Here is a 27453-nt window from a genome sequence, read left to right on the forward strand (position 1 = left end):
ACCGACATATATCGATCTTCTTCAACTGGTCTTGCTAATAAAGAGCAGCATATGATGCCATGACACCGTTGAAGGAGCACAAACAACCTCAGAGAACCACTCATTGGATGTAGTAGTAGCAAGTAGGGTAGTAAATAATCTGATGAATAATAAAATCTGGAGAAATACGCTGCCTGCAGACACTCCAAACCCCTACAAAATCAGTGTCCAAATCTATGAGCTCATTATTACACGGCAGGACTAAATGAAATCCACATACCAACGACAGTCGAAGAGAGAACTCAACATCACATTAGATCACAAACAATGGAATGAGATATAGCTGAGGTGGAACAACTTTGCTAAGCACGCTTAGGGTTCAGATGAAGTTTAAAAGATTTTGTATGAATAGCAATGTACTGCTGATAGGTCGGATAAGATAGACAGCACCAAATCTGGAGAATGCTGCAGACAACATGGGGGAGAGGGAGCAATACAACATATCTAATGGTACTATGCAACACTGGGTGAGCTTTGGAGAGCACTGCTAGCAAGTATTTCATTCATACAGTGTCGCAATTTGTACAGATGTTCCAATCTGACAATCTAAGTCACACTGTCGAAGGGTACCTATCCTATTCATTCGCACAAAGAGAAAGTGATCTCACAATTCTTACCCAATTGCAACTATCCCAGGGCCCAAGAAACGAGAATATGATCTAAATTTTCAAAAAGATATGTCAAACGAATTTAAGAAACTGTGGCAACTGGTATTAATATTCTTGAACCGAGACAACAGGTGCCAGAGGGCTTTAGGAGAATGTTTGCTTTCTCCTCAATGGGAGGAAAAATGATACGGACAATACAGGAAAACCATAGAGAGCTACAAATGCACAAGTTACTACTTGTGTACCGATATATCTGTAAGAGAAATTAGTTAGTGATAGATTCCTTACCTTAGAATATCCCCAGGCGTCAGACTGGATCCGGAAAGTTTTTGTAGCAGTACTCCTGCGCGTCAGTAGGTGGCGTCATGCGGCTCTGCGACCGTCACTGGCGTCATAAGCCCCGAGATGACGTCACGGAGATTACTTAGGCGCCACCCATGCATGCTGACGTCAGTTCTGTACACGGCTTTCCGCGCCAGAAACACAGCCATGCAAGAAACTGACCACTGGTGCCATGAAACTAGGGTCCTGAAAAGAGGATGACCTTAACACTAGAAATCAGTTCGCAGAACGGGGAGGATGGGTGGGGCGGTAAGGAATCTATCACTAACTAATGTCTCTTACAGATATATCGTTACACAAATAGTAACTTGAGCATCGGAAAGAGACACGTTAGTGATAGATTCATTACCTTAGAATAGATACCCCTGCAATATCAACCTCGGTGGTGGGTCTGCGAACAAGGTTACACCAGGAAGTCACGGAGAACAGAACGGCCAAAGAAACCGTCTCTCCGGACCTGACTGTCAAGGCAGTAATGCTTGGTAAACGTGTGCAGCGAGGCCCACGTAGCTGCCTTACAAATGTCCTGCAAGGGAACGCCGCGTCCCAAGGCAGTAGTGGCTGCAGTTGCCCTGGTCGAATGGGCACGCAGCCCCACAGGAGGCTCCTTCTTAGCCAAGGAGTAACATGCTTTGATGCACAGAACGACCCACTGCGAGATGGTCCGTTTGTGCACAGCCTGACCTTTTTTGGCACCCACATAGCCAACAAAGAGCTGGTCATCCACCCGGAACTGCTGTGTAGCTTCAGATAGACTGCAAGTGCCCGTTTTAGGTCCAGACGGTGGAGCCTCTCCTCCTCCCTTGAAGGATGCGGAGGCGGAAAGAAGGTGGGCAAAGTGATGGTCTGCCCAATGTAGAAGGGCTTGACAACCTTTCGCAAAAAAGAAGGACGGGTCCTTAAAACCACCTTGTCTGGATGAACAGAAAGGAAAGGAGGTTTGGAAGAAAGAGCCTGGAGCTCACTCACTCTTCTGGCAGAGGTGATAGCTACCAGGAAAGCCGTCTTGAGAGTGAGAAGACGCAAAGGACAGGTATGAAGGGGCTCGAAGGGAGCGCACATCAGATATGTCAAGACACGGTTTAAGTCCCACTGAGGCATTATGAACGGCACGGGAGGAAACGTGTGCGTAATGCCTTTCAGGAAACGGTTAACAACCGGGACTTAAAAAGAGAAGGCTGATCTGCAATCCGTAAAAAGACGGAGATAGCCGAAAGATAACCTTCGATAGTGCCCAGAGCAGAGCCCTGCCGGGCCAAAGAAAGAAGGAACAGAAGGACTTCGGAAAGAAGGGCAGAAAGGGGATCCACAGACTTAGCTGTGCACCATGCCACAAACTTGTTCCACTTGCAGACATATACCGTTTTAGTGGAGGGACGCCTGGCTGCCAGAATGACATCACAAGACTTGGTGCTAGGACAATGACTTTGAGAGGAAGATCGAAAGCTGTCAACTGTCGCCGCTCAATCTACACGCATGGCGGTGGAGGCTGGACAGGTTCAGGTGGAGGACCGTCCCCTGCTGCTGTGACAGAAGATCCTCCCCAAGAGGCAGACGGATCGGGGGATACCAGTATCTTCGTACCCAATCCGGAGCCACAAGGATGACTTGGGCCCGGTCGCGCCAAATCTTCTTCAGCACTCTGGGCAGAAGTGGTATAGGCGGAAAGGCGTACAATAGACCGCAACTCCACTCGCGATGAAAAGCGTCGCCAAGCGAGTGCCGCCTTGGAAATTCCAACGTGCAAAACTGATGACATTGCGCGTTCTCTTCGGTGGCGAATAGATCTAACCGAGGCTCTCCCCATTGCTGAAAGAGACCTTGCACCACGTCCGAGTTCAGACGCCATTCATGATCCATCAAGCACCGGCGGCTGAGTTCGTCCGCCCTGGCGTTCAGAGAACCTGCCAGGTGTTGAACCACCAGGGAAATGCCTTAATGCTCCAGCCATGTCGAGAGGCGCAGAGCCTCCTGACATAGGGTCCAGGACCCCACCCGCCCTGTTTGTTGCAATACCACATGGCAGTGGTGTTGTCCGTGAACACCTGCACCACACTTCCTCGGACAGAGGGAAGGAATGCCTTCAGTGCAAGTCGGATCGCCCGAAGCTCCAAAAGGTTGATATGGAGCCGGGACTCCGCCGGAGACCAGAGGCCTCTGATCTCCGTTTCTCCCAAGTGGCCTCCGCATCCCAGGAGGAACGCATCCATCACCACTGTGTGCTCCGGTTGGGGAAGGTAGAGGGATCTGCCATAGACCCAATCGCGATTCGTGAGCCACCACTGCAATTGTCGTGCAGTGCTCTCCGGGATCTGGACATGATCGGACAGGTTGCCCTGATGCTGCGCCCACTGGAACTTCAGGTCCCACTGCAGAGCCCGCATATGCCATCTGGCATGTGCCACCAGCAGGATGCAGGAGGCCATCAGGCCCAGAAGCCGGAGGGTCATCCTGACTGAAACCCAGGACAGAGGTTGAAAGATCGAAATCATAGCCTGAATATCCCGAACTCGCTGCTCGGGAGGATAAACCCGAAACAGCATCGAATCCAGAACCGCTCCGATGAATGGGAGCTTCTGAGAGGGACTCAGGTGCGACTTCGGCACGTTGATGGAGAACCCCAGCAAATGCAGGAGGTCGGCCGTAGTCTGAAGCTGGTTGACGACTGCCTGGGGCGAGCCCGCCTTCAACAACCAGTCGTCGAGGTAAGGGAAGACTGACACCCCTGACCTGCGCAGGTGAGGTGCAACCACCGCCATCACCTTCGTGAACACCCGAGGGGCGCTGGTAAGGCCGAAGGGGAGCATGGCAAACTGAAAATGCTCCTGGCCTACCGTGAACCGCAGGTAACGCCGGTGGGCCGGCAGGACGGGGATGTGAAAATATGCGTCCTGCAAGTCCAACACTACCATCCAGTCTCCAGAGTCGAGGGCAGCCAGAACCTGAGCCAGAGTCAGCATTTTGAATTTCTCCTTCTGGAGGAAGCGATTGACGTTCCGGAGGGCCAAGATGGGGCACAGGCCCCCCCTTGTCCTTCTTGGGGACCAGAAAGTAGTGGGAATAACAACCACTCCCTACTTCCGGGCCAGGAACGCACTCGATGGACCCCTTGGCCAAGAGGGCCTTGACTTGCTGCTGGAGAAGTACCAAGTGATCCCCCGACATGCGGTAGCACCGAGGTGGCATGGCTGGAGGGGAGGAGTGAAAGGGAAGGGAGTAACCCCTGTGGATGATCTGCAACACCCACTTGTCTGATGTGATATCGTGCAAGTGGGGGAAGTGGTGGCGGATCCTGCCACCCACCGGCTTGGGGTGCTCCACAAAGCTTGGATTAGGAAGGTTTGGAGGTAGAAGCAGCGGGGGTGGAGGTGGACTGACCTTCGCACTGATTTCCAGACCCATCCCTGCGGAAGCCGCGGCCGCGCTGAGGCTGGTTCTGCAAAGGCTTGCTGAAGGAACGTGCCTGGGCGCCTCTGCCGTGGCCACGAAAGGAACGAAAACCAGGAGTGGCCGGGCTCTTCTCAGAAAGACCCAAGGACTTGGCCGTGGCCCGCGAGTCCTTAAAACGTTCCAGTGCGCTGTCGGCCTTATCGCCAAACAGGCGAGTGCCATCAAAGGGCATGTCCATGAGCGAGTTCTGCACATTGGGTGAGAACCCAGTAGAGCGCAACCAGGCGTGGCGATGTAGCGCCACAGTCGTAGAAATCGCCCTGCCCAACGAGTCAGCGGTGTCCAAACCACACTGAATGGCGAACTTAGCCGCATCCTTACCCTCAGCAACCGCATGGGAAAGTACGGCCTGGACCTCTTCAGGACACTGAGGCAACACCTGAGCAACGGTATCCCACACCGCGTGGGAATAGCAGCCCAATAAGCAGGCGGTGTTCACCGACCGCAGCCCTAAGCTGGCCGAAGAGAACAACCACTTACCGAACTGTTCCAGATTCTTAGAGTCCTTATCCGGCAGAGCCGTGGGAAAGGCACTCTGTGACGTCGAGGCCTGGATGACCAGACTCTCAGGCGTAGGATGAGTGGTCAGAAAAGCAGGGTCACCAGGCGCCGGGCGGAGACGCCTGGCGACATTCTTATCCACAGGGTCGCGACCAAGTGCCTGACAGGACGTCGGTGAGGGCGTCATTGAAGGGAAGCAGTGGCTCCGACGAAGTAGAAGCCGTCTGGAGCACCTCGGTGAGGAGGTTAGTTTTGAAGGCCACCGTAGGAAGATCGAGGTTGAGGACCTCAACAGCCTGATGGAGCACCATCGTGTAGGAAGCGCCCTCCTCCATCGTAGGTGGGAGAGAGGCAAACCCCGGGTCAAAAGAGACATCGAGGACGCCGGTGCCCTCCAGATCGTCCACCCAGTCCTGCTCGGAGTCACACTGACGGGCAAGAGGGTCCTCGAACCCCTCCCAGTCATCTGCCACCTCCGTTGCAGGAGGAACCTGCCGTGGCGGCAGAGCCGGAGCCGGAGAAGGGACAAACTGCGTCGAAACGGTTCCTGGACCTGAAGCGGCGACGAATGCCGGACCTCCAGCAGATTCCGGCGCTGCTCCCTCAAGGCCTTCGGGGCCATGGCCCGACAGTCCCGGGAGTCGTGGTCGGTCTCCAGGCAGTAGAGGCAAACATCATGGGGGTCCGCCACTGACATATTGCGACGGCAGGCCCCACAGGACTTAAATCCAGGCATCCCTACGTGCACCAGCAGAAAAAAGGGGGAGACAAAAGTCTCAAAAGAGTAGTCAAAAGGTGACTAAGGTACGTGCTCTATCCGGATCTGCGCTTGCTGGCGTGGAAAAAGAAAGAACTGACGTCAGCGTGCATGGGTGGCGCCTAAGTAATCTCCGTGATGTCATCTTGGAGCTTACGACGCCAGTGACGGACGCAGAGCCGCATGACGCCACCTACTGACGCGCAGGGGTACTGCTACAAAAACTTTCCGGATCCAGTCTGACGCCTGGGGATATTCTAAGGTAAGGAACCTATCACTAACGTGTCTCTTTCAGATTAGTCTGTCATAGTCTGGTGGGTAGGGTCACCTTATGTTCTATGCTCATAAAATGCTAAAAAGATGACTCAAAATGTAACTGTGGAAACGTGCAGTATCAAATCACTTGTGTGGCAGAAGATTAAAAAAAACATTGTTTTGATGCAACTAAGAAAGAACTCCGGGAGAATTATTTCATAGTAATTGTGAAAATCTGGGATTAGCCATATTTTAAATCAATTGCAGATGAAACCGAAAATACCATCCTGGGACTGGTTTCGGGTTAACACCGGTTCCAGGATGCTTGAACGATGATGGATTCAACCCAGATCTGTGACTGGGGGTGAGTGCCTGAAAAGTTTCAGCGCTCCGTCCATCATCTTGTTGTGTTTGCTTTGTTCGCCCTATGTTGGCAGGGTATGCCCAGACGTGGGTCCCTTGCTCACTTGCCACTGGATTCAAGCTAGCCTGGCTGATGAGGGGTGTTACCCTGAAACCGGTCCCAGGATGCTTGTTTCTGGTCCAATGAAGACCTGGCTTGGCAGTTCGGGCTGGACTGTTCCCATGAGGCACAGGGTCAAGACTGATTTGCATATAGCTAGGTCTGACCTGGGGTGGCGAACTGAACTAAAGAATGATTATGGATTCAACCCAGATCTGTGACCGGGGGTGAGTGTCTGAAAAATGTCAGCACTTCGTCCACCATCTTGTGTTTGCGCTGTTTTTACACTCACATAATGGCAGCCTATAGGGCTACACTGTCCCTTCTATCCTTAATCTTCCTACTTTTACAAAAAAAAGTGTTTTTGATAGAGATTTAAGCTTTCTACGGGTGTTTGCTTTAAATATACATATACATAGGTTTTCTTACCCTTTTTTAAGTACAATCTGAAGAATTTGGCTGTTATAGCCTTCCTTATAGGCTGCACAATGTTCTTGTCGTAAGAGTTTCTACAGGCCTTCTCAAAGAAAGGCAAACATCTACACATAAGAAGACTGTAGGAAAATAGACTTTTGTTGCAGTTGTCCCCCCACTTTTTGCCCCATTTTTGACTACTGGATACGCATTGGTCTTAGAGCACAGGCTGAGAGCTACTAATGGGAGGACAAAATTGTACAAAGGAGGGGGAGAACACCTTCATTGGCCTGACTGGAGTGAGTCGTATTGATTACATTTTAGTGGATCTAAGGCTATGGCCAACTTTAATAGACATGTCTGTAGCAAAAAGCATCAATGGTAATCATAATCCTGTAAGCCTGAGCTTGATGTCCCCCTGGGGCAATCCACCTAGTGCTCCCAAGAACTGACTTGTATCCAAAAAGCTCCATCCTACCAAAAGCAAAGCAGCAATCTTGGTATTCACGCGAGTGTAGACTTTTAAGGTGCCAACTCACCACAGCAGTCAAGACAAAGAACATGGATGCCGGGCGAGAGTTGAGAAGGTACTACATAACAGCTATTATTAGAGCAAAAAGGGAATGGGATGAGGATAAATGGAAACTAATTGAGAAAGCATGCTCCCTCAAAGATCTCAAAAACATTTGGGCCTTAGCTGCGAGGGGGAACCTGGAGAGCCATACACCATTAGCCAATAACATCTCAGCCAGCACCTGGTATGAGCATTTTAATGCTTTCTATAGCAACCCCAACTGTTCTACCATGCAAGCACCCTCCCTGACCCATCCCTAGTTAAATCTGTGATCCTCTTCACTAAGAGTGAAATTGCGACCTCTATTGAGGAAATCATTCCATCAAAAGCCCCAGGCCCCAACAGAATTCCAGGTGATTTATTCCATCACAATAAAGACAATTGGTTTAACGACATACTGGCACTCTCTAACGCCCTCGCAGGGGGTACTCTAATCCTCGACTCATGGAAGGGAGCGGAAGTCATTCTCTTCTGTAAGAAAGGCGAAAAGAACATTACGAGCAACTATAGGCCCATAAGCCCTATTGACTGCATACAGAAGGTGTTCTGTAGCACTCTTCTGATGAGGATCCAAGAATGGATAACTTATCATAATATACTTTCCCCTTACCAAGCGGGGTTTCAGTAGAAAACAGGAACAATAGATCAGGTCTTCCGGTTCATTCTTCTATATTGGAAGGTGGTGATCATCGACAAAGGTAGTCTTTATGTCACATTTATTGACCTGAAGTCAGCCTTTGACCTTGTCCCTCATAACACTCTTTGACAGATATTAAAAGGCATGGGTATGCCAATGGAAATTCTGACAATAGTCGTTCGTCTTCATGAGGACAACTACGCCAAAGTGCGATGGGGTGATCAAGGCCAAGTTACTGACGCTAATAAAATAAATAGGGGTGTTCGCCAAAGGTGCGTTCTGGCACCAACCTTATTCTCACTCTACATTAATCAAGTAGTTGAATACTTATCTACGATTCAAGCAGATGCACCGACGCTAGAGCGGGAGAAAATTGTGACATTCTTATTTGCGTATGACATCCTCTTAGTCTCTAGAGCATCCCAGGGCCTCCAGACGCTGCTAAATCAATTTAAGGTTTTTTGCAACATGAGAGGGCTAGAAATTAACACTACTGAAACAAAGTACATGACGCTGAATCCCCACAAATCATACAAAGGGCGACCAACCCTAAACAATGTTCTGCTTGAGAGGGTGGGTAGCTTTGAATATCATTGTATTAAATTATCCGAAGATAAGTTATGGAAGCTGCAGCTAACCAAGGCAAACTTAAAGAAGGAACATTGCTGTTCATACACCAAACCCGTTGCACCAGCCCTTGAGATATATAAATCGAAGGCAATGAGCTGTGCCTTATATGGGGCCGAGCTATTGGTCTTCGAAAGATTGGTTGATCCATCCGGGTCGGAGAACAAGTTCCTAAGAAATCAAGTGTCACTCCCTCCGAGCACACCGCTTTATCCCCTCAAGTTGGATATGGGCTGTAAACATATCGTAGCCTTACCAAAACTACGCCCACTGCTCTTTTGGCAGAGGCTAAAAACGACTCCTGAACTGTCCTCCTTTGCCATAGCATTAGATTAAGTCAGCTCCCTGGATGTATTTAACAAGATAGGCTGGATCAAAAACATCAAACGCTTACTCGAAAACATTAGGGTAAAGGGCCAGTGGGATAGCATTAACCTCCAAGAGCTGCCCTCTATGAAACAAGTGAAAGCTATGTATTGGGCTTGGGTAGCCCAGAATGAAACTAGGAACACCAGGATGGGCAGGCAAACAGCAGAATTTGTTGATTTTAAAACGACTAGATCTCTGGAGGGCTACCTTGACCTAACTCAGTCACCATCTGATAGAAAACTATATATTCAGTTCAGACTTGGCACACTCCCACTAAGTACCTTCACATGTACTTGGTCTTGCAACACAGTACAATCTAAGTGTTGACCAAGCTGCCCTACTCCTATTGAATCAACTGCACATGTCCTTTTTGCCTGCCAAGTGTACTCCCGCCCAAGCAGCAGGTGGTTAACACCTGTCTGCAAGCAGCTGGGAACTAGAGAGCATGGTGCGGCTCTGCGCATGGAAAAATCTGATGCAAGACCATTGTTTGCCTGCGCACTCGCAAAATTCATAGGCCAAATGTGGGGAATCAGGAAAAAGACACAACGGCCCCATTTGCTACCGCAATAGTTAGTTTTAAAAGTATGATTCCTATTAGGTTTATCAAGTAACAAAGATAGGGACCTTGGACCTGCTTATGGGAAAATTAGATAGCATAGCAGGCCCTGATGCCACGGACGTAGGGACACTAGTGGCTTTTGCTGTCATTACTCCCACTACACATGTTAAATGTTTTTACTTGTACAGGTTTTAAATGGTTATTTATAACTTAATCTTGTATAAGGCCTCTATGAACCAATTCATTATCTTAAAAATTCTTTTATGTAACAATGTAAATAATGTATTCAAGCACTTTGTACTTTTTATGGCCTGATGACCGAAATAAAGTTTTAAATTATATTTGACTACTATGTACTGGTTTTCAACTCTGACAGTACACTGAGGCCTGCTAACCAGACCTCAGTGCCAGTGCTCTTTCCCCTAAAATAAGTTAAAATCTGATTGTAACCCAATTGGCAAGGACTTTGGTACCCCCATTAAGTCCCTAGTAAATGGTACCGCTGGTAGCTAGGGCAGAGGTACTAAAGAGGGTCCCTAAGGGGTGCAGCATGTCTTATGACACCCTCAGGGACCCACACACAAATTACATGCAGACTGCCATTGCAGGCTGTATGAAATGGTACAAACCATTCTGAAAACATGACATGGCACACTATATGTAAGTCACTCCTACAGCAGGCCTTAGAGCCTTAAGGCAGGGTGCATTATAGTATATGTGAGGACACATCTGCATGAGCAGATATGCCCAGTGATGTCTAGGTCAATTACTACATATTGCAAGTGCTCAGGGAAGTCATCTTAAGACATATATTAGGCACTGGTCATCATGAGATACCCAGCTACATGATGGCTTCACTGAAAATACTGGTGTTTGATATCAAACACCTTGGCCTAATAAATCTGTATGTTGCCAGCACAAGATTTATTATGACATGCACCCAGAGGACACCTTAGAGGTGCCCCCTGAAAAACCTACAAAGTCCAGTGTGCTGCCTGACTGGTATCAACCAGCCTACCACCACAGATGAGTTTCTGACCCCCTGCAGGTGAGAGCCCACGCTCTCTGAGGCCAGAAACAATGCTTGCTCGGAGAAAGGTGTTCACACCTCTTCCAGCAGGATGGTCAGAGATTAAGCATATCAAAGCCAGGCGCGTCATAACCCCTCCCGCCTTTGATAATCGAGCCCGGCTTCCCCCAGAGCTGGGAGATGCCACCCACTGCCCTGAGGCCCATTTGACAACAGGACAGGCGGAAAATGAGTTATGTAAGTAGACGTGTTGCACCTACAGGGTAGTCACACCCCTAATGTGAGCTACTTGATGTGATCCACGAAAGAAGGGTTCCACCATCTTGTTTTTGGTGGAATTAGGAACTCTGGGACAGGTTTAGGCCCACTCCCCACAGGAAGCGGTCATATAGGGGTATAATGACCCTAGGGTAAATAGACCATTGGCTACTACCCTTCACTCCCCTTAACCCCCCTAAATTCTGTGACACCAAGAACTCAGATTCACCTGACTAAAGAAGGAGGAGGACAAAGAAGAGACGAAGAATGCAAGAACTGCGGACAAGCTCTGGAGTTGGCACCAAACCCTGCCTGCCTGCTCCTGTCCCAACAATTGCAAAGACCGGACTCGTCCTGCAGCTGTGTATTCTCCAAAAGCCTTGGAGGGCTGCCAGCACTTCGACAACCAGCCAGCATCTCCTTTGACGTGGAGGAGCCAATTCCCTGCAACCTGCAGGCACAGACTGCGCAGTCCAGTTCACCAACCTGCTGCCCACCGGGACCACCAATGCAGTAGCGCCCAGGAGGTCACTGAGTGTCCATGAGGTCAACCCCATCGATCCATCCAGTCTTCAAGCTACTGATCCACACCGGAGGCTCCCTGCACTAATGCCCGGGGTACCAGAGCCTGCTGCAAGTACCAAGGCTGGTTTGTGTTCAGTCCGAACACCACTGCCGCCAAAACCGACCTGCACGTCGGGGGCCTTCAACAGAGGCCAGCTCCATGCCAGAAGTCATCTTGCTGTGTTTCTTCTCCCTCTTCTCCAGGTGCACCAAGAACTGTGAGAGCCTCAAACTTGCCGACTGGCCGAACAAACCACCTATGAACCTGAGCCCCCCAGCCAGAGTTCATTGAATGATGGTATCTCTGGGGTCCTGAGATCCTCAAGAGCCGAGCCCCTCTTTGGGTCTGGCTGGTCTGGTCCTCCAGTCCCCACTTGCAGCCTTTCTTTGTAGGTACAGTTCCCCATTGCCTTCAATGTGTAGTGTTTGAGGCTATCAACGCGAAAAGCATCTCAGAGCCCGGACACCCCAGGGCAGGTAAACTTGAACTCTTGGGCCTTTATTGGACCTTAGCCCCTACTTACCTTAAGTTCAGAAGAAGGGTCCTGTAAGTTGTTGGCAAATGACCGTACGCAGTGTATGTTTCTCCCATAAGATAACATTACCACATTCAAGAGTTATGCCGCAAATATGACAGTTGCATGGGGGGCGTGGCTTGGCGCCGATGGAGTGAGCAGCGCAGTTCGCGAGCTCCCCTTTGGCCAGCCGCCATCGGAGGCCATCCTGAACCCCTTTCTAGGGCACGGTGCCCCACAGCGATCCCCCGCAATAGAGGACACAGCTGGAGTGTTCTGGTGGCGATGCAAGCCCTCCACGCAGCCGAAAATCGCCAGAGGTTGCCGGCAACCAGCGCGGCCGAGCGCCGATCCAAGATGGCAAGGTAAGTGCAGTGGACAACCCAATATACCCTTGAGGGCTCGGGCAAATATGAATAAACAGGTAGAAAGGTGCCTTCAAGGGATTTGTTTGGTAAATAATTTGTATAATTTCGATTCTTAATTAAAGGTAGGGCAGTTATATACCTACAAATTTATTAATTATCACTTTTTCAATACTTAAATCAGCTTAGTTTGTCAGAATCAGGATTGAATAAGGTGTGAGTGAATCATCACATATTAACCTGAATACAATAAATTCAATAAACCAAAAGGAGGAGAAACAAGCGGGTGTATATATAAAAATTGAATTTATATTTCTAGTTCAAAAAAGGGTACTTCAAATTACAACAATTAAATACAGTGAAAGGAAATATTTCAATATTTGATGCCTTCACTTTCAAATTGATCCAACACTTTTTCACAACAATATATAGCCATTTCTCTGGAAAACAGTGTGATTGTCGACGTTTCGGTCTTTAGGTTTTCTTTACCAAGACCATCCTCAGGACAATTTTATTTACAAGGTTGACCCCTCAAATCACTGCGGGTTATTTTATCCACTGAAAATCAAGCGGGACGTCCTAAATTCGTAACTAATCAGTATATTGTAGTCAAAGAAATTCAGTTGATTGTCAAAAAGCTCCCGTCTTAATCTGTAGGTTATTTAAATCTCAAAAGAGCCTCTGTGTGGCAAAACTACTCTTGTGTCTGTTTACCGACACCGTTAAACACTCAAGTGGTCGTGAAGATGTCAGCGAATTAATCTGGCTGGTCTGAAGGTTTGAGTCTTGCATGCACGTCTGGACGTCGAACCAGATCCCGAGTTAACCGATCCCGAGTGTCACACCGCAGACAGCGGATGGCATCATCTGACGGTGAGATCTGGCGTCCTAGGTCACGCAGACCATGAGAGTGGCGGGACACCCCTGCTGTTGCATACAGGTACTGAGGTAATTAAGGGGGAAGGGCTGAGGGGCAGTCCGCCGCAGGTGAGGAGAACGATGGCGGCTTCCGAGACTGGGAGAGCTTCACCGGCCGGCCACCCTCTGGAACTGACTGATTACCCTACAAGCAGTCACTTGTAAACTTTCTAAACTGGTTTGGACGGGGGTTGTTTTTTCCTACTTATCCTGGGGTTTGGGAGTTCAGGGGCAAGTTTGTTGTTGGGTTCGGGGGGTAACACTGGGTTGAAGAACATTGGATATCATGTGGTCCCAAACGAGAGACGGGTGTGGTGGGTGCTGCCCAGCCTGGGAGGGGCCCAGATTATGGTAATACTTGGCGATGGCTGACAAACGACATTACAAATACATGACCTGGAATATCAGGGGCATGCACAATATGTCTAAACGCCATAAAGTCCTCTCATATATCAAACACCGAGGAGCCCAGATAGCCCTTTTACAAGAAACGCACCTAACACAAAAGGAAGGGCAGACATTACACAAGAGGTGGAGGGGGCAGCTCTTCTACACGACTTACTCGGCCTATGTGCGAGGGGCGTTAGTGTGGGTCCAGGCGGGAGTCCCGTTCCAATTGCTCCGATTAATGATCGATCCGGAGGGCCGTTATGTGGCCATCAAGGGAAGACTGGAGGGCCGAGACATAACCATGATTAGTATATACGCCCCTAATGTAGATCAGCCCGCATTCTTTGTGACGCTAAGCCATAAATTAGCACAATATCTTGTAGGTACTGTGATTGTGGGGGTCGACTTTAACAGTGTAGACGACGTGCTTCTGGACTGATCCCACCCCCGTTGCCAACCTCCCAGGCGGCGCGTGTTTCCCACACGTTCAACACTTGGAGACAGAGCTGGGGACTTTTGGATGCGTGGCAAACCCTGAACCCTGAACCAAAGACTACTCCTTTTTTTCGGCGGTTCACGAGGTGCACGCACGCCTAGATGCTTTGTTGTGCTCAGTAGACGTTCAACAACAGGTTACGTCAGCAGAGTATCTGGCCCGCACCATTTCGGACCATAATCTGCTGATTCTGTCCCTGAAGTGGGCATACCCGCCAGCGGCAAGCCCCACGTGGCAACTTAGACCAGACACACTGGAGGAGCCGGTCTTTCGGGAGGAGATCAGGGGTGAGATAGTGGAATATTTCCGACTCAACACTGGAACAACGGCACCCCTAACCACAGAATGGGACGCCTTCAAGGTGGTCTTGCGGGGCCAGTGCATTACACGTGCCACAGGAGTCAGGAAGATCATTATGAGGGAAGTAGAGGGGGCAGAGTCGGTTCTCCGGGAAGTGGAACGCAGGAGACCGGGACATCCGGAGCTCCAAAGAGCGCTCCTGGACGCCAAAGAGGAGGCAGCGAAACAAACGGAGAGGCTCAGGAGCTTTGGACTATAAAAAATACCTGGAGGGCACCCTTGCTGAAAGGGACAAGTCTGGATCGCTCCGGGCATGGCTGACGATTCCGGCTCCCCCCAAGTAGAATTAGAGGATGAATGGGGGATCAGACACTTTGCCCAGCATAAGATTAACAAGGTTTTTGCACGCTACTACACCTCACTTTATACCAAAACGTATACATGCGAGCTGGCGGACATGGGGGACTACCTGGCTGATCTACCACTGACACGCCTGACCCCAGAAATTGCAGAGCTCCTAGGGGCGGATATCACACAGCGGGAGATTCGGGTGGCCATCAAGGGAATGGTGCGTAATAAAACGCCGGGTACAGATAGCCTGCCCGCCGAATTTTTCACAACATACACAGAAGAGGTGACCCCTCGCCTGACCGCAATGTACCAGAGGGCTCGAGAACTGGGGCAGCTACCTGACAGCACCAGGGAGGCCCTTATTATCCCCATACCTAAACCAGGGAAGGAACCCCTTGACTACACGGCCTACAGACCGTTGTTCATGTTGAATATGGACTATAAAATCTTGAGTAAGATCCTTGCGACCCGATTACTGCCACATATGCCTCATCTTGTTCACCCTGACCAGGTGGGATTTATCCCAGGGCGTCACACTGCTACGAACATCAGACGCCTTCTAGCGGTCATGGACTCTGACGGGTACAATAAGCAGGAGGCAGCAGTGCTCGCAGTGGACATAGAGAAGGCATTTGACAGCCTGGAGTGGCAATATCTGTATGTAGTCCTGGCCAGGATGGACCTGGGGGAGGGATTGCTGAAATGGGTGCAGCTCCTGTACACAGCCCCTTCAGCCCGGGTGCGCACTGGTAGAGTCATCTCACCTAAGCTGGGGGTGGAGAGAGGAACAAGGCAGGGTTGCCCCCTTTCCCCCCTCTTGTTTGCTCTGGCCATGGAGCCGCTGGCGTTTAGAGCCAGAAGCGGCCAGGACTATAGAGGTCTAAAGACATCAGCGGGCCGACATCTGATAGCATTATATGCAGACGATCTTCTAGCGTGATACTGCGGGCGAACTCCACGGGGCACGCACTATGCTGGCCCGATTTGGCACTGTATCTGGAATCCAGGTTAACTGGCAAAAATCCAGTTTGTTTCCGCTAACCTCGGACATCCCTTCACCGCTTACTTTGGAGCGCCTGCGTTGGGAACCTAGATGTCTACAATACCTGGGTGTACAAATTTATCATGACGCAGCGGACCTCTTGGAGGGTAATGTAGGCAAAGCAGTGAAGGCGGCGAAAGCGGCAATGGGTTTCTGGAGCACACTCCCGCTTTCCGTTGCTGGAAGGGTGGCGGTCCTAAAGATGATAACGTTGTCGCGCCTCCTCTACTACTTCAGGACACTGCCAGTGTGGATCCCACGGGGGATGTTTAAGGACCTGGACTCCATGGTTACTTCCTTTCTTTGAGGCACAGGTAGACGGAGAGTTGCACTGCACTGTCAACACTGCGTCGCCCTACAGCAGAGGGGGGGACTAGCGGTGCCTGACCTTGAGAGCTATTACCTAGCTGCACAGCTATACTGGCTGATCCAATGGCTAGCGGCAGACTGCAATACTGACAGGGAGTGCTGCCCAGACGCGCCTGATACTGCCAACTTAGCAAAAATCCTTTTACGAGTCAGCCGTACCGCGCAATCGGACACTAATGCTTTCAAGGTGATAATGCGCTGTTGGTCCAGATACCTGAGGAAGGTGGGCGCTGTGGCTTCCTATTCTCCTGACATACAGCTGACAATGTTGCGGTATCTTCCCCAGGGAGAGCACTGGGCAGGGCTAGAGGACTGGGTAGAAGCGGGACTGAGAGACATGGGTGACCTGTACAGAGACTCCGCACTCTTACCCTTCGAGGACCTGCAGGTTATATTTGACCTCCCTGGGGGTCACTTCCTGAAGCACAGGGCCTTGACTTGCAAGATTAGGGAACATTGGAGGGGCGGGGGCACGGAGCCGCGAGCATTGGCGGGGTGCAGATATGTGGCGCTCTCAGCGGGTAGAATTAAAACAGTGTCCAATTAAAACAGTGTCCTGCCTATACAAGGCCATACAGACAGATGCGCGGAGGCCTTTGTACTGCCTAAAGCTCCAATGGGAAGAGGACCTCGATAAGCAAATACCAGAGAAGGACTGGGAAAAAATTCTAGAGCGCGTACCCAAAGCGTCCAGGAACGCACGTTTTAAATTGATTAACTATTATGTCTTGCATAGAGCCTATTTAACGCCGGCCCGCATTAGGAAGTACTTTGGTGCGGAAGCAGCAGCCTGCCCGAGATGTGGGGAGAGGGAGGCACACATAGTCCACATGTTTTGGGACTGCCCCCTACTGCAGACTTTCTGGTGAGACATAAGACAGGTTAAAGGCGACTTGATTGATAAGGAGCTACCACAAGCACCAGAGCACTTCCTCTTGGGATGGTTCCCACATACGGCCAAGAATAAGGTGACGGGGAAGTTTCAGGACCTTGCTTACGTCCTAGCCAAGAGGGAGATAGCTAAGAACTGGAAGGCCCCAAGAGGGCCACTGACCACCACCTGGAGAAGAGAATTAGAAAAGTGGGCAGGTGCAGAAAGCAGGCTACTGTTTAGGGAAGCCAGTCAGGGGATTGGCAAGATGGACAGGGCAAAAGCCTGGGAAACCTTAGTGGAAGAATTGATAGCCTCTGGACAGGATAACACGGAAGAGGGAGGCTCCCTAGAGCAGCTGAGGCGGCCCAAGGCAATGGCTTAGGAGAACACCAAATTTAACACACACAATCCCGGCTACCACTCTGCATGGCCGCTGAGCCACACATCTTTATGCAGCCACTAACAGGCTGCCACAACATATTACGTGTTTCAATGCAACCCAGGGGGGAAAGGGGGAGGCGGGAACAGTTCTATTTTTTCTTGAGTTCAAGGAGTTGCAATTGTTCACAGACCAATTATCCTATAAGTCAAGAACTAATTTGTCATAAAGTACTGCTTGTGATAAGAAGAATTAAATGGCAATAAAATATGGTTAAAAAAAAAAATATGACAGCTGCATTTTCTCTGTTTCTGAAAATTGCTGACTCGAAAAGTACTTACCTGATCTAGAAGATTTTGGTGTCTAAATTAATATAAAAAGCCATGTCATTTTTTTTATAAATTGGTGTTGGATTTCCTTATTGAGGATGTGTCTCATTTATTGACTCTGTTAGTGCTGCAAATGCTAAACACTCCCCTCTGATAAGCCTAAGGCTGCTCGACCACACTACCACAAATAGAGCACCTTGGGATCATTAAAGCAAGCCCGTACACTAGTAAGGGTTACCTTGACTCTCTACACGGTGCATCTTATTTTGGTACACTACATAGAGAGCTAACTTCCTACATACTAGGAAAAAGTGCTTCGGAATCCCGCACATGGGTGGGACTATTCAGTGCTTATGACTATCAATGGGGATACCCTGAGAGAGAACTGTGTGTTAACTTAATTGTTTATATAGTGTTATTTTTTAAACAGCAATACATTAAATCAGTCGTGGCCGGCATGACTCGCGGGTCGAAGGCGGGGGAGGAGGTTTAATTTAAAATAATAACTTACCTTAGCCAGCCCGATTCGGTCCCGTGCCGTCTCTGCTCCTCGCAGGAAGCAGGCAGCCTCCCTCCCCTCCCCTAAGCCAATCACAACACTGCAATGGCAGCGTTGCGATTGGTGAGGACCGTGTCCAGCCAGGTGCCACTGGGGAGGCCCTTTTCTCCATGTAGGCTGCGGAGAAAATGGCAGAGTGCGCATGACTGGTTTGGTCGACCAAACATTCAGGGCCCACAACATTGGGCTAGCCACCCCTGCCCTGCCCTGCTGCAGGACCGCCACCCGCCCAGCCCCAACCAAACCCTTCTGCTTTTTGTTACTGCTTTTGGCAGTGCGAGAAAGCAATGGGGCGACATTCCTCTGCCCACATGGAGGAGCCGCCCCTGCATTAAATACATTGAATAAATGGACAACAGGTTGTTCAAATATCCAGGTTCTTAACAATAAACGCGTTGTGACCTATGGGGAGCACACTGAAACAGTACGACTGTGTAGGAAGCTGGCGCTTTAAATAGTATACCAAAAAGAGGTATGCAGTGTAAGAGTCACGGTATCCCTTATAAGTAGCCTGGGACTTGCTCTAGCAATCCCAAGGTGCTCTAATTAGTGTAGTGTGGTCCAGAAGCCTTAGGCTTATCAGAGACGAGTATTAGATATTTGACACAGACACACACACAGACACGCACACACACACACACACACACACACACACACACACTCAATAAATGATGCACACACTCAATAGGGAGATCCACACCAATTTACAACAAGCACTGACAAAGCCAATAGGTCTCGCTTTCGCAAGAGCTATTGGCTTTGTCAATGGCTAAAACACATTGACAAACCCAATAGCTATTGCATAGGGAAGACCGTCAATGTGTCTTTTACTACTAGTGAGCGCTGTACGTTTTTCTCACCAGAAGTCTTAAAGCTGCAAGCAGTGACAGCATTAAAAGTACAGCTTTAATTACAAGACTCAAACCATCATTTTATCTTTTCCATCTGAATTTTTTACATACATTTTCCTGCGTCATATGAGAGTCTACCACTGCCCATATTGTTAGACCTGGCATAAGCGGAGAGGATGTGGTATCACACCCACAACTGCCGACTTAGAACCTGGGGAACCAAGTTTGAGTCTCTGCGTCAGCTCAACATACTGTGATTCTGGGCAAATCAATAAATCTCACTATGCACTTCACCTTGTGCAATGTAACTGTTATTATTACTTGTGACTTGTAGAGCGCATAGCTGCCGTGGGGCTTCCTAGCGCTAAGAGACAGGGTGCAGGTTGAGGCTGGACAGAAGTTAGAGGTATTCCTTAAAAAGCCACGTTTTGATTGCCTTTCGAAATTTCAATTATCTGTCCAGGAACCGGTATTCCCGTGGTAGAGAGTTATTCGTGTAAAGAGCTCCGAACATTTTGCTGCTTTTTCAAATTCAATTGAGCAATGTATTATTGCTTCTGTAATGTATGCACAATTCACCCATGCTAGCCTTCTTCATTGTAAGCGCTCTATACAACTGCAAACAAAAATAACATTTTACCCGTGTTAACCTTCTTCGTTGTAAGCGATATATATAAAACTGCAACAACAAAAAAAGGAAATGGGAGTTATAGGAACGACCGGTTTTGCTTCAAAAAAAGCAAATAGACTGTGTGTTTTTTTAATCAGCACTTTGAGACACTCCATAAATAAATAAACCACTTTCTCAGCAAGCATGTGCTTATTTTTTTTATAAGCGCTGCAGGTACATCGCCCCCACTCAGCCACCAAAACGTAACCGCAAAAAATGTGAGGACGTGCATTGATAAAGTATACCATCAACATTGTACAAGATAAAGTTACTTAGAAAGATGTACACATTTTTTCAGTGTTTTTAAGCACAGAAGTCTAAAGTGACTACAGAGCGAACCCGTCAGAAGTCATGCAGAAATGGCGTCCTGCAATGGTGTATTAAGTGTAACACAGAAAGCAGCGCTGTGGGGTCTGGAGAATTTCAGGGGAGGTGTATGAAAGTGCCCCTTTTTGACATGGTTGCCCCTCCCTTTTTGCCTGGTACATGATGTGAAATGATGTGACTGAAAGTGCACTGGGTTCCTGCTAACCTGGTCCTCAGTGCCAGAGCTATTTCCCAAATCTGTACAATTGTTCCTCCAATTGGCAAAACCTTTAACACCCTCTGTAAGTTCCTAGTAAATGGTACGCTGGTACTTAGAGCCTGAGGCACTAAAGAAGGTCCCCTAAGGGCTACAGCACGAATTGTGCCACCCTAGGGGACCCCTCACCAAGCAAATGTATGGATGCCATTGCAGGCTGCATGTCTTGGTGCAGACAAAAGTAAAAACATGACATGTCACACATTACTCTGCGCCATGTCCCCTACCACTGCATATGATATTTTTCATCCCTACAGTAGGCCGGACAGTGCTAAGGGAGGGTGATTAATATTATATGTGAGGACATATTGGCAGGAGCAGATATGCCCTTGTGCAGATCAGTCCTATTGCTGCCAGTGCAAGTGACCAGAGAAGCCATCTTAAACCATGTAATGGACACTGATGCAAACAAGTTCCCCAGATACATGATGGCTTCACTGAAAGTAGGGATGTTTAGTACCAAACATCTAATCTTGATAAACCCACGTTGATGCAAGTGTTGGATTTATCAAAACATGCACTCAGAGTGCAACTTAGAGGTGCCCCCTGAAAACCTACCAGCCTCTTGTATGCTTGCTGACTGGATTCTGCTAGCCTGCCACCCGAGACACGTTTCTGACCTCCTAGAGTGAGAGCTTTTGCTCTCAGGAGGTCACGAACAAAAACCTGTTTGTAAGATGGTGAAACACCCACTCCCACAGGATGCCCTGCTGATTATCCTCCTTGGACTGGCGAGCTCATAGGAGCTGCCACCTTTGGAATGCGAATCTGGGTCGCCTCACAGGAGAGGAAGCCACCCTCCAAACCCCCCATCCAGAGCCCACTTGGCACCTGGACATGAGGGAAAATGACCTAATCAGGTAGGCGTGCCACTCCCAGGCTAGTACCACCCCTAAAGTGGACGAATTTTCAGAGGTAGCCTTCTTTGTAATGGCATACCTAAGAATTCTTGTACAGGGCTATGCTGGCTTCCCACAGGAAGTGGTCATGTAGGGTTAATAGTGACCCCAAAGGTCCGTAGTCCATTGGCGACTACCCTAGACTCCCCTAACGCCCCTAGATTCAGTATTTAGGGGTGCAGAAAAGTTGATCCTGATGACCTAAGAAGAGAGAGGACACCAAAGAGCTGCAAAAGACGAAAGAGAGCACCTGACTTGGCCCGCTGGCATGTCTGCAGCCCTTGTCGAAAACTGTGCCAAAGTTGACTTGTCTTGCCGCTGTCACTCCAGAAACTTGGGAGGATTGCCTGTCTTTGAAAAAGACTCAAGAACTCCTGTGAAAAGCGGACCTGTTCAGCAGAAACTCCAAAAAGAAGACACTGAGGCCTGTGGAACTGCCAAAACCCGACACCTAAAGCCACCATTGCACCCGTCGCCACCGGCCCGAGTTGAAGTGGACCAATGGTTCCAACTAGGTTACCAGCCCTCCAAAGCTCAAGTCCATCGTGGTTTCACACCTCCCGGACTCCCCGATATCGCCTGCAGCCTCTGCACGCAGGCTCCCTCTACCGCAAATGCTTCGGTAAGGAAAAACCTGACTCCTAAGGCCACCTCTGCACCCATTTCCCCTTGGACCCTGGAGAAGAGAACCAAAGGCTTCCTTCCGAGCATCGCAAGGCCATGAGCCCACTTGCTGGTTCAGTCTGACTGGCTTCCTAGACAGAGCCGGCAGCCTCTTTTTATATGGACCGATCCCCATTGAAACGCATTGGGCTCCCGCCCTCGTGCCACTGGTGGTGTACTGTTGGTGCTGCCTTGGACCTTGCCCACCACTCACCGTAACTTCTGGAGATTGGTCCTGTAAGTGGATGTACTGTACCTGTTTGCAGAACCTGTTCTTCCTTCCATAGGATAACATTGAAGAAGTTGCACTATGTCTACTTTTTGAAGTAAAAAGAATTTATATTTAAAAACGTACTCACCTGAACTATTTTTCTCAGATGCCTGAACATACATAAAGAAACTTGTTATTTTTATAAATTGGTGTTGATTTCCTTTTTGAGTCGTGCTGTCATTTATTAATCATTGTGTATATTTGCAAATGTCTTACACTCCTCTGTGTTAAGACTAAGATTGCTCGACCACACTACCCCCGAACAGTGCACTTTGGCATTGCATAGCAAGCCCTGTCCACTAGTAGGGGAATGGGAACCCCTGGAGTCTTTACACAATATATAATATATTATTGATATATCACATAAAGAGCCAGCTTCATACAGAGGGGAAAGCACATGAGCCGAAAGAAAGGAGCTCAGGGGGGTGGTGGGTTAAGTGGGAAAGCAGACGAGGGAGCAAGCACACAAATTCTGGGTGAAATGTAAAGAATAGCAACACGGAGCGTTGGACAGGGGGATGTTGGGTCTTTAGGGGAAGCACACAAGAATAGAACTGTCAAATCATATGCACTTGTGTAGTGCTACTGAAAAATAAAAAAAGGCAACAGCAAGGGGATATGGGAGGGATGCTGCAGGTTTAACCATCAATTGGAGGACTCTGAATAAAAAATAATACACTCTGTAATTCTGCCTCTATTACCTTCCCTCCCTCAACGCAGATACAGACTACAGTTTCTTACCGGCTACAGGCTGAAGCCACCCTAACAACAATAGCAGGGCGTGCAGCAGATGCAGGCTCTACAAGGGGACATCGGTTCAGCTGGCGGAGGGGGCTGGTGAACCATCCCATGGACATTCAGTGCTCACTTTAAAGGCACAGGCACCACAATTGCATCTCACCTTGCCACTGGTGTTGCCAGGTCTGAAATGCAAAAAACGCAAACTCCCCCTTGAAAAAAAGCCCCAAAAAAGTGCATGACCTACCAAAAGAAAAACTAAACAAGCCCAGCCTACAAAAGTTTAAATGAGGATAGAGCATATTAAAGTCTGTTAAACAAACAAGAAACACTAAAAGCACATATCACCCAACAGCGGTGGCAACCCTATAAGCGCACCTGCATGACTTTAGGAATGGCCGAAGTAAACAGTCTGCTAAAACAAACAAGAAACAACAAACACAAATCCCTCAACAGCAGTGGCAATGCGCAAGTACAGAAGAACCTGTAAGCGCACCCCAATGATGTCACGCATGGCAGAAGTACACATTTATGCGCTTCCGTCCTCTTTTGTCCTATACCACATCTGTACGCGTGGTGGTCCTGGAGAGCCAGTCACCATTGGCGGGAACAACACACCAAAAGGAGGAACAAATGTAACCAACTCACCACAGAAATTAAAGGAATTTTGAAAGGCACTCAGCTGAATGAATGAAAAGCGATGGGCGTGGTGAAAGCCCACAGAGTAGATACAGCATGTGTATAAGAGTCAGCACATGTGCTGCCTAGGCGAGACCTAAAAATAGCACTCATTTTATATATATTTTAAACACCAAGAACTTCGTAATAAGGTAGGTACTTTGTTTTGAGATTTCACTGTTGTGCAGTATACAGAAATACACTTGCATTCGTATAGTTAAAGCGGTAATGTTATTCAATAAGACAGAAACATCTACTGCATATAGGTACTTAGCAGCGACTTACAGGACTATTCTTCTGGATTTAAGATAAGTATGGGGCAAGGTCCAAGGCAGCACCAACAGGTCTCCTCGGTTGGATCTGGGGCATCCGGGTGCACAGGTGTGTGTGCCCTGTTTAACTCAATGGGGAATGGTCCAGTTCAAAATAGGCTGCAAGTAAGGACTGGGGGACCAGTCCAGGCAAACCCACAGGTGGGCTCAGTCCTTGAGGGTCTCGGGCATGTAGAGACAACATTTGCCCACTGAAACTCGGGTTGGGGGGCTTGTGTGCAGCAGTGCTTTCTCTGGCAGGGTCGCACTGTGGTAGGCACTCATGGTTTTTGGTGGCCTGAAAAAACAGGCTGCAGGCGGGGACTGGGAGACAAGTCCGGCTAAACCCGAAGGGAGCGTTCAGCTGTGGAGTGTCTCAGGACCCAGTGGGCCCTGTTGGTCCACTGCTACTCAAGCTGTGCGGCTCGGGTGCAATCGTGCTTTCAGGCATCGGGTCGGTGCAGTCCAGTGGCTCTCACGGTTCCTGCTGTCCTGTAGAAAGAAGCTGCAGACGGGGACTGGGGGCTCAGTCTGGCTAAACCCAAAATGGGGCTCAGCTCTTAAGGGTCTCTGCGCCTCAGGGGCATAATCAGTTCACCGAAACTTGGGCTGGGGGGCTTGTGTGCAGTGCAATTTTGTCTTGCGGGGTCACGCTGCAGAAGCTCTTGTGTCGGTCTTTTTGGTGCCTGCAAAAGTGCAGGGAAGCAGCTTCTCTGATCCAAGGGAGATGTTGCAGGCCAGTTGAAGACATGGGTGAGTCATCCGCAGCTTTGGAAGGTTACACCGCTTTCTGAATGAGTTGGGTCTGTGAAATTGTCGGGGACAGCAGGCAGGCTTGGTGCCAAATCAGTTGCTGCTCCTCATGTTGTAGACTCGTTTTGTCCTTCTTTCTTCTTTAGGCAGACGAGTCTGATTTCCTGGTGTCAGGGGGCCACCTAAATACCCACTTTAGGGGCGTTAAGGGGAGTGAAGGGTATTAGCTAATGGGCTACTTACTCTTGAGGTCACTACAACCCATAGATGACCACTTCCTGTGGAAAGTGGGTATCACCCTGTTCCAGAGTTCCTAATTTCACCACACACAAGATGGTGGAATTCTTTCTTTTGTGTTCACTTCAGGCTGCCCACCCTAAAAGTGTGTCCAGCATGGTGGTAACGCACCTCCTGACTCTCTAATTTCCGGCCTGTCCTGCCTCAGGGCAGGGTGTGGCATCCTCCAGTCTGGGGTAAGCCAGGCTTGCATATCAAAGACAGCAGAGGCATATCAAGGCCCAGGCCATGATATGCTGATGTATTAGCCTTCCTGCTGGAGGAGGTGTAAACCCCTTCTGCCAGTGCAGGCCTCTCACTTCCACGGGGTTCAGAAACTCGTCTGAGGTGGCATGCTGGACAGGACCAGCCAGCACACTAGAGGACTAGTAGAGTTCAGGGGTGCCTCTAAGGTACCATCTGGGTGCTAGTATTAATAAATCCATCACTGGAATCAGTGTACGTTTATTATTACGAGGTGTCAAACACCATGTTTCAGTAAAACCATTATGTAGCTGGGTAAACCATTTTGATCAGTGCCCAGGACATACCTTAAGATGGCTTCCCTGTTCACTTGCAATATCTAGTAACAGGTTTAGACATCACAGGGGCATGTCTGCTCATGCAGATATGTCCTCACATAAAATATAACGCACCCTGCCTTAGGGCTCCAAAGCATGCTGTAGGGGTGACTTACTTATATCAAATGTAGTGTCTTTGGCATGGCACACAGGAGTGTGTCATGTCATGTTTTCACTTCATGGTTTGCACCATGTCACACAGCCTGCACTAGCAGTCTGTGTGGAATTTGTGTGTGGGTCACTCGAGTGCCATAAGATATGCTGCAGCCCTTAGGGACCCTCTTTGGTACCCAAGCCCTAGGTACCAGGGGTACCATTTACTAGGGACTTATAGGGTTGCTAAAGTCCTGTGCCAACTGTAAAACAATTAGACATACTTTGTTTTAAAGAAAAGGACACTGGCAATGAGTTCTGATTAGCAGGCTTCAGGGCACTGTCAGTGTTGGAAAGCAGCATCTAGTAGCTAGTGGGGGACAACTGCAACAAAAACCCAGTTTCCTACAGACTCTTTGTTATGGACTCCCTCTGTGAGCTTTCACAGCTGTGGTGATATAGTCAGAGGTCTTCTGAATGAACAGGAGACAGGTTGCTTTGTACTGCACTCTCCAAGGTTTAATTGCAGTCAAGGCAAGCAGGCATGCAAAGATCACACTTGAACATCCAAAGAGGGACATGGATATGTCAATAAAAGGGCAGCCTTGTGTGCAGATGCAATGCAGGATGGTTACGATCCCCTGCGGAAGACAATACATTTTTTATCACACGACTGACTGCAGCAAAAAGATAAAGCCATATGGAAAACACGCCCATGTTCCACAGCTTGAGCTATGGGGGAAGCATATGATTGCTGGGCATTTGTAAGTGTATGGCAGATCTTTCTTGGTCCGAATAGAAATATTTCAGTCTTGGGAACAAGCATAAATAAGTTCTGAACTTTCTTTATCAAATCAGTGTTTTAAAGAGAATATTTAGTCCTTTTGTCCTGTTGTAAGTGGATTTCAGTGTCTTCTGGATTCATGTGACTATTTGGGATCTTTGCCACATTGTCCAAGGAGTAGGTAAAGGGCATTACTTACATGGTTGTCCTTGAGGCACTCCACATGTGGTGTGTACAGACAGAGATGATCAATTTGAACATCTCCTTTTTTAAGCTTTGTAGGAGTGGATTATAGCTGATGGAGGCCCATGTCCTGCGTGGGAACAGACCTAATGCTGCTAGCTGCTAGGTTCCTTAATGAAGGTTAGGCACCATATAGATAATCTTCCACAATTGCAGAGTATCAGCAAATCAATTTCCCGAACCGTGCATCAGGGATCTGACACGTACTGTGGCAGTCTTCAATGTGAGTCTAGGAGCATGCACAGCTTCTAGAAGGAAGTGTGGACAGTGCATCAGCAGAGAGCACAACAGCAAGATTATAGGCAATGCAGCTTTTACAAACCCCTGATTTGAGGAGCGTGGGTTTAGAGAGACTTCTTATAACCTTATGCATAGCAACTTTACCAGCTTATATAGGACAAATGGCCTACCCAGCAAACAAACACAGACATCCACTCTCGAGAATAAGTGAGGAAGTTTCATCCTCATGCAGAGTCAGCACCGAAAATTCCTTTACAGGGGTTCCAAATCAACAACATTAGATTAATAAAAGCGTTCCAATAATGATGGTGACTTGGGGAAGTGGCGCACACTCCGATATGGTCTACAATTGTCCCAACTACAAGTACACGTTTACATAGGATGTTCAAGGAGAAGGTAGAGCCACCAAATCTTCCTCAAAGGAAAGTAGACAAAGTCTTTTCCTCACACTTTACGTGTATGCTCCAAGCACTCCAAAATCA

At 48.7% G+C, this 27453-nt stretch overlaps 1 protein-coding gene across 2 annotated transcripts in view; it reads right to left on the reverse strand.

The window, feature by feature from the left end:
- Positions 1–27453, reverse strand: part of LOC146857453 (protein argonaute-1) — a 278878-nt gene that overhangs the window by 25116 nt on the left and 226309 nt on the right. The gene's annotated exons all lie outside the window — the stretch shown is intronic.

The sequence above is a fragment of the Triturus cristatus genome, chromosome 3_2 (genome assembly GCF_964204655.1).
Source record: "Triturus cristatus chromosome 3_2, aTriCri1.1, whole genome shotgun sequence".
NCBI classification, from domain to species: domain Eukaryota; kingdom Metazoa; phylum Chordata; class Amphibia; order Caudata; family Salamandridae; genus Triturus; species Triturus cristatus.